Here is an 8,918-nt window from a genome sequence, read left to right as displayed (position 1 = left end):
TTGCAGCCCGTAGTCCTCCAAAGGGAATCTTCTAGGACAAGCTGGTTAGGCCTCAGGGAAGCCTCTTGGGAACCTCAACTCTTGGCCCCACCCTGGCAGAGCAGCATGGGGAAGATGGGGACACAGTGAGGCCCTGCCACTGAGCCAGCTAGCCAACTGCATTACCCAAACTGTACTGTACTCCTTGTTCCCTCGTTCTGTAGGCGAGCTTCATTCCCTGAAATGGGAAGGATGGAGATACCTAGGTATAGCCTGTGGAGAGCCCGGCTAGAAAAGGCAACTGACATTTATTGAATATCACATGCTAAACAACCACACACGTGTCATATCATGTTCATCAGAGTCTAGAAATCAATAGCAAAAAGGATCCTGGGGGCCTTCCATCTCGTCCCTTCATTGTACTACCAGTCTTAATCACTCCAGAGACTCCCTGGGACTGTTCCCCCACCCCCATTCTCTCTCCCCCAAAATGGTAAAAAGCAATGCTGGGGTTGGGGGGAAGCAACACGACAACATCAGGAAGCAGAGATAATAGGGTATAGTAGAAATTGTTTATGAGACTTGGACTGGAGAAACTTTGTATGAGTTCAGGAGATCCCCAAGATTACCCTCAGGTTCAGTAAATCGTAGAAAGACTCACTCTTGTCAGGCAGGACATTCCAATAGCTTACAAGATTACCTCCCAGGAGCCAGGGCAAAGGGCCAAACCTTTCTTTGGGTAAGAGTAATCCTTTACTAAAAAGCTTGGCATGTCAAATATCCCTTCTATGGGTGCTATGTGAGGGCTTTGTAGCCTCCAAGAGTGTGTATAACCTCTACAAAACTCCCAAATTATAAAACCTTCTTAATGCCTAGACTCAGAATCCAGAACATCACATCTTTTGTATTTCTGTTGGATAAAGTAAGTCAGAAATTGACCTAGATTCAATGTGGGAAGGGGGCTACACAAGAGCATAAATATCACGAGGTGTGGTTCACCAGGGCCACCTTTGGAGACTGCTTACTATGGTCCTTTCTTTTTTTTTTTTTTTTTTTTTTTTTTTTTTTTTTTTTTTTTTTTTTTTATTCATGAGAGACAGAGCGAGAGAGAAAGGCAGAGGGAGAAGCAGACTCCCAAGGAGCAGGGAGCCCGATGCGGGACTCGATCCCAGGACTCTGGGATCATGACCTGAGCCGAAGGCAGACGCCTAACCATCTGAGCCACCCAGGCGCCCTTCTATGGTCCTTTCTTATTTCATAATTTTAATTCCAGTGTAGTTAACATTAAAGCATTTCTTATGGTGAGTTAAGTGTGAGTTTTTAGTCTTTTCCTTCATGTCCTTTTATATAGCAAGGTTTGTAAAAACAAAACAAACAACAACAACAAAAAACCCCAAACCAGGGTTTGTGTTGAGACTACACTGTCATTGGATTCATTCTAATTATGCTCCTCATGAATGAGGGTTTTCCTGTGGATCTGTCATGGTTTTTGTGGGACTCTGGATTCTAGAATTCTCCAAGTATGAATTATTCCTGGTGAATCTTTGCATTATCATGCCCTGAAATAGCTCTTCATGATCAGTTTTGAAGTTTTGTGTTTTTTTCTTTGGACTCAGGCCTAGTCCCCTAGATTTTGAAAGACAAACAGTTCTCTGGGGGGGGGGGAATAAAACTAACAATAAATTTTATAAGAAATATGTAGTTCTCCCACTCCCACCCTGACAAGACCCAGTCATGACCCTGAAGCCCAAGGAAAGAATGTAATAGGGAAGAACCCATGAGCAGAGGACAAAAGTGGTTGTAAATGATGTTGCCTTTTGGTTATTCAAGGTGAACAGAGAGAGGATACCTAAGAGTATTGGATGGAGAAAAGGTTGACAAGGAAACTAAAAAGAAGTCATGGTCCTTGAGTCCCAGAGGACTAGGTTTTGAAAATGATGTGGGAGAGCTAGGTTCTTGTCTCACAGAGTTGAAGAATGAATCTCATGGACAACAGAGTGAGTAAAGGGATAGAAGTTTATTAAGTGAAGATATAGAAAAAGCTGTCAAGAGTGAGATGGTTCCCAACAGGGTTGCCAATGAGGGCCTTTAGGGTTGGTCTTTTATAGAAGGCTAACCAGGGAACTTAAATCCTTTTAACATCTCTACTGATATCACCATTGAGCAAGGACTAGTGATAACACCTTCAATGGCCCACCTCTTCCTAGGGTCTGGTTATTCTTTTTTGGTCACAGGTGATTATCATAAAAAGGATAGCCACCCCACACACCTAGGGTAGGGTTGTCTGATTTGTCCCCTTATCCCTGGTTTCCCCACACCTCCACGTTTTTGGTATTTCTGTGAGCCTGATCACATGGCCCCATATTATATCTCTCCCTACCTAGGGCTGCCTGTCCCTTACTCAAAAAGACGGATCAAATTCTGGAGTCTGGATCATCTCTGATTCTAGGGATTTTTAATCTGAAGTCAGTGTAGGAAGGCTTTAGGGAGCTTCTGAACTCTACATAATTGTATATGTAAAATTTGGTGTGTATCTATAGGTCTTTGTGGGGAGATAGTCTATGGCTTTTATCAGATTTGCAAAGAGGTCTGTGATCCTATTCCTCCCAAATTAAGAAATCACTGCCGTATACCCAGATTACTACAACAGACTTTTAATTAGTGATACACCAAGACAGCATGGTACTGGCACAAAAACAGACACATAGATCAATGAACAAAATAGACCCTCAACTCTATGGTCAACTAATCTTCAAAAAAGCAGGAAAGAATATCCAATGGAAAAAAGACAGTCTCTTCAATAAATGGTGCTGGGAAAATTGGACAGCCACATGCAGAAGAATGAAACTCAACCATTCTCTTACACCATACACAAAGATAAACTCTAAATAGATGAAAGACCTCAATGTAAGACAGGAATCCATCAAAATCCTAGAGGGGAACATAGGCAGTGACCTCTTTGACATCAGCCACAGCAACTTTTTTCAAGACACATCTCCAAAGGCAATGGAAACAAAAGCAAAAATGAACTTTTGGGGACTTCATCAAGATAAAAAGCTACTGCAGAGCAAAGGAAACCGTCAACAAAACTAAGAAGCAACCCACAGAATGGGAGAAGATATTTGCAAATGACATTACAGATAAAGGGCTGGTATCCAAGATCTGTAAAGAACTTCTCAAACTCAACACCCAAAAAACAAATAATCAAGTCAAAAAATGGGCAGAAGACATGAACAGACACTTCTCCAAAGAAGACATACGAATAGCTAACAGACACATGAAAAAATGTTCAACATCATTAGCCATCAGGGAAATTCAAATCAAAATCACATTGTGATACCACCTTACACCAGTTAGAATGGCAAAAATTAACAAGGCAAGAAACAACAAATGTTGGAGAGGATGTGGAGAAAGGGGAACCCTCTTACACTGTTGATGGGAATGCAAGTTGATACAGCCACCTTGGAAAACAGTGTGGAGGTTCCTCAAAAAATTAAAAATGGAGATACCGTATGACCCAGCAGTTGCACCACTGGGTATTTACCCCAAAGACAGAGATGTAGTGAAAAGAAGGGGCATATGCACCCCAACGTTCATAGCAGCAATGTCCGCAATAGCCAAACTGTGAAAGAACTGAGATGCCCTTCAACAGATGAATGGATAAAGAAGATGTGGTCCATATATACAAGGGAACATTACTCAGCCATCAGAAAGGATTAATACCCATCATTTGCATCGACATGGATGGAACTGGAGGGGATTATGCTAAATGAAGTAAGTCAGGCAGAGAAAGACAATTATATGGTTTCACTTATATGTGGAACATAAGGAAGAGCGTGGAGGACATTAGGAGAAGGAAGGGAAAAATGAAGGGGGGACCTGAGGGGGAGATGAATCATGAGAGACTATGGACTCCGGGAAACAAACCGAGGGTTTTAGAGGGGAGTTGGATTGGGGGGGGGGGGTTAGCCTGGTGATGGGTATTAAGGAGGGCACGTGTTGCATGGAGCACTGGGTGTTATGCACAAACAATGAATCATGGAACAGTACATCAAAAACTAATGAAGTACTGTATGGTGACTAACATAATAATAATAAAAAAAGAAACAAAATTAGTGATAACTGTCCTGCAGGCTCTTGATTTATTTCTATCCAAAACACTGCTCTCCTGTTAATCTTCCCATTTCAGTAATATTTCTGTAGCTTCAGCTCTACCTTCATTCTCATCTCAAGAAGTTTGTATTTCTGCCTTACATCTAACTACAATTAATTTATATATATTCAACATAAGCAAGAAGAGTCATGCCCAGGAAAATGAAATCTAGCTATCATGGTAGAGAAACAGATTCTGTCTTATATTTTAATTGCTATAATTATCATCTTATTAAATAATAATTACTGAGCCATATAACATGGGATAAATTCCTTAATTTCTCTTCCTTCAGCCTTGTCATCTGAAAAATATGGATTATTTCACTTACCTAAATCTGTAAAGTGCCCAGCATAATATCTGACACAGATGGTGTGCTCAACAAATGTTTATTACCTTGTATCTCATACATCATTTGACTATTTCCCAGTGGACTTTTAAGAAATCCTCATTAAATGAGTATATAGTAACAGATAATCTTTATAAAATACTTACTATGTTCTAAGCACTATGATAGTTTTTTAAAATTTAAATTCAAGTTAGTTAAAGTAATAGTGTAGTATTGGTTTCAGGAGTAGAATATGGTGATTGATCATTACAAATAACACCCAGTGCTCAATCCAACAAGTGCCCTCCTTAATCCCCATCACCCATTTAGACCATCCTCCCACACACCTCCCCTCCAGCAACCCTCAATTTGTTCTCTATATTTAAGAGTCTCTTACAGATTGCTTCCCTCTGTTTTTTTTTTTTTTAAGATTTTATTTATTTATTTGACAGAGAGAGAGAGCGAGTGAGCATACAAGCAGGGGGAGCGGGAGAGGGAGAAGCAGGCTTCCCTCTGAGCAGGGAGCCTGATGCGGGGCTTGATCCCAGGACCCTGGGATCATGAACTGAGCTGAAGGTAGATGCTTACCTGACGGAGCCACCCAGGCGCTCGTCCCTCTCTGTTTTTATCTCATTTTATTTTTCCTTCCCTTCCCCTATGTTCATCTGTTTTGTTTCTTAAATTCCACATATGAGTGAAATCATATGTTTGTCCTTCTCTGACTGGCTTATTTCACTTAGCATAATACACTCTAGTTCCATCCACATTGTTGCAAATGGCAAGATTTCATTCTTCTTGATTGCTGATATTCCATTGTACATATATACCATACCATCTTTGTCCATTCATTAGTTGATGGACATTTGGGCTCTTTCCATAATTTGGCTATTGTTGATAGTGCTGCTATAAACATCGGGGTGCATGTGCCCCTTTGAATCATTATGTTTGTATCCTTTGGATAAATACCTAGTAGTGCAATTGCTGGGTCTAGGATAATTCTATTTTTAAATTTTTGAGGAACCTCCATACTGTTCTACAGATTGGCTGCACCAGTTTGCATTCCCACTAATAGTGCATGAGGGTTCCCCTTCCTCACATCCTCACCAACACTTGTTGTTTCCTGACTTGTTAATTTTAGCCATACTGGCTGGTGTGAGGTGGTATCTCATTGCAATTTTTATTTGCATTTCCCTGATGATGAGTGATGTCGAGCATCTTTTCATGTGTCTGTTAGCCATCTGGATGTCTTCTTTGGAAAATTGTCTATTTATGTCTTCTGCCCATTTCTTAACTGGATTTTTTTTGGGGGGTGTTGGGTTTGATAAGTTCCTTATAGATTTTAGATACTCTTTATCAGACATGTCACTTGCAAATATCTTCTCCCATTCTGTCGGTTGCCTTTTAGTTTTGTTGATTGTTTCCTTTACTGTGCAGAAGCTTTTTATCTTGATGAAGTCCCAGTAGTTCATTTTTGCTTTTGTTGCCCTTGTTTTTGGAGGTGTGTCTAGCAAGAAGTTGCTGTGGCAGAGGTCAAGGAGGTTGTTGCCTGTGTTCTCCTCTAGGATTTTGATGGATTCCTGTCTCACATTTAGGCCTTTTATCCATTTTGAGTTTATCTTTGTGTATGGCATAAGAAAGTGGTCCAGTTTCATTCTTCTACACATGGCTGTCCAATTTTCCCAATACCATTTGTTGAAGAGACTGTCTTTTTTCCATTGGATATTCTTTCCTACTTTGTTGAGGATTAGTTGACCATAGAGTTGAGGGTCCATTTCTGGGCTCTCTATTTGTTCCATTGATCTATGTGTCTGTTTTTGTGCCAGTACCACATTGTCTTGATGATTAAAGCTTTGTAATAGAGCTTGAATTCTGCAATTGTGTTGCCTCCAGCTTTCTTTTTCTTTTTCAGCATTCCTTTGGCTATTCAGGCTCTTTTCTGGTTCCATACAAATTTTAGGATTGTTTGTTCCAGCTCTGTGAAAAATGCTGGTGGCATTTTGATAGGGATTGCTTTGAATGTGTAGATTGCTTTGTATAGTACAGACATTTTAACAGTATTTGTTCTTCTAATCCATGTGCATGGAATGTTTTTCCATTTCTTTGGGTCTTCTTCAATTTCTTTCATAGGTGTTCTATAGTTTTCAAGGTACAGATCCTTTATGTCTTTGGTTAGGTGTATTCCTAGGTATCTTATGGTTTTGGGTGTAATTGTAAATGGGATCGATTCCTTGATTTCTTTTTCTTCTGCCTCATTATTAGTGTATAGAAATGCAACTGACTTCTGTGCATTTTATACCCTGAGACTGCTGAATTCTTGTATGAGTTCTAGCAATTTTTGGGTGGAATCTTTTGGATTTTCAACATAGAGTATCATGTGTTCTGTGAAGAGTGAAAATTTGACTTCTTCTTTGCCAGTTTGGATGAATTTTATTTCTTTTTGTTGTCTCATCGCTGAGGCTAGGACTTCTGGTACTATGTTGAACAATAGTGGTGAGAGTGGACATCCCTGTCATGTTCCTGAACTTAGGGAAAAGCTCTCAGTTTTTCCCCATTGAAGATGAATATTCGCTGTGGGTTTTTTTTTTTTTTAATATGGCTTTTATGTTATTGAAGTATGTTCCCTCTATCCCTACACTGCAGAGAGTTTTAATCAGGACCGGATGTTGTATTTTGTCAAATGCTTTTTCTGCTTCTAATGAGATGATCATATGGTTCTTGTCCTTTCTTTTATTAATGTGGTGTATGATGTTAGTTGATTTATGTATGTTGAACCACTCCTGAAGCACAAGGATGAATCCCACTTGGTCGTGGTAAATAATCCTTTTAATGTACTATTGGATCCTATTAGCTAGTATCTTGGTGAGAATTTTTGTATCCATGTTCATCAGGGATATTGGTCTGTAATTCTCCTTTTTGCTGGGGTCATTGTCTGGTTTTGGCTTCATAGAATGAGTTTGTAAGTTTTCCTTCCATTTCTATTTTTGGGAACAGTTTCAGAAGAATAGGTATTAATTCTTCTTTAAATTCTTTGCAGAATTCTCTTGGGAGGCCATCTGGCCCTGGGCTCTTGTATGTTGGGAGATTTTTGATTACTTCTTCAATATCTTTGCTGGTTATGGGTCTGTTCAGGTTTTCTATTTCTTCCTGTTTCAGTTTTGGTAGTTTATATGTTTCTAGGAATGCATCCATTTCTTCCAGATTGCCTAATTTATTGGCATATAGTTGCTCATTGTATGCTCTTGTTATTGTTTGTATTTCTGTAGTATGATCTCTTTCATTTATGATTTTATTTATTTGGGCCTTTTCTCTTTTCTTTTTGACAAGTCTGGTCAGTGGTTAATCGATCTTATTAATTCTTTCAAAGAACCAGCTCCTGGTTTTGTTGATCTATTCTATGGTTCTTTTGATTTCTATTTCATTGATTTTTGCTCCAATCTTTATCATTTCCTTTCTCCTGCTGGATTCAGGCTTTATTTGCTGTTCTATTTCCCGCTTGTTTAGGCATAAGGTTAGATTGTGTATTTGAAACTTTTTTTTTGTATCTTGAGACAGACCTGTATCGCTTTTTGCTTCTCTCTTAGGACCACCTTTGCTGCATCCCAAAGGTTCTGAACTGTCATGTTTTTATTTTCATTTGTTTCCATGTATTTTAAATTCCTCTTTAATTTCCCAGTTGACCCATTCATTCTTTAGGAGGATGCTCTTTAACCTCCATGTATTTGTGTTCCTTCCAAATTTTCTCTTGTGATCGAGTTCAAGTTTTAAAGCACTGTGGTCTGAAAATATGCAGGGAATAATCCCAATCTTTTTGTACTGGTTGACAACTGATTTGTGACTCAGGATGTGATGTATTCTGGAGAATGTTCCATGTGCACTCAAAACAATGTGTATTCTGTTGCTTTAGGATGAAGTGCTCTGAATATATCTGTGAACTCCATCTGGTCCAGTGTGTCATTCAAAGCCCTTGCTTCCTTGTTGATCTCCTGCTTAATCTGTCCATTGCTGTGAGTGGGGTGTAAAGTCCCCACATTGTTATCAATGTGTTTCTTTAATTTTATTATTAGTTGGTTTATATAATTGGCTGCTCACAAATTAGGGGCATAAATATTTACAATTGTTAGATCTTCTTGTTGGATAGACACCTTTATTATGATATAGTGTCCTTCTTTATCTCTTATTACAGTCTTTGGTTTAAAATCTATTTTTTCCTGCTATAAGGATTGCTACTCCAGGGTTCTTTTGATGTCCTTTAGCATGATAAATGGTTCCTCACCCCCCTTACTTTCAATCTAAAGGTGTCTTTGTGTCTAAAATGAGTTTCTTGTAGACAGCATATTGATGGATCTTTTTTTTTTTTTTAAGCCAATCTGATACCTATGTCTTTGATTGGAGCATTTAGTCCATTTACATTCAGAGTAATCATTGAAAGGTATTAATTTAGTGCCATTGTATTACCTGTAA

Source organism: Neomonachus schauinslandi, chromosome 5 (assembly GCF_002201575.2).
Source record: "Neomonachus schauinslandi chromosome 5, ASM220157v2, whole genome shotgun sequence".
Lineage (NCBI taxonomy): Eukaryota > Metazoa > Chordata > Mammalia > Carnivora > Phocidae > Neomonachus > Neomonachus schauinslandi.
The sequence above is the reverse complement of the archived record's forward strand: the minus strand, read 5'-3'. Positions refer to the sequence as shown.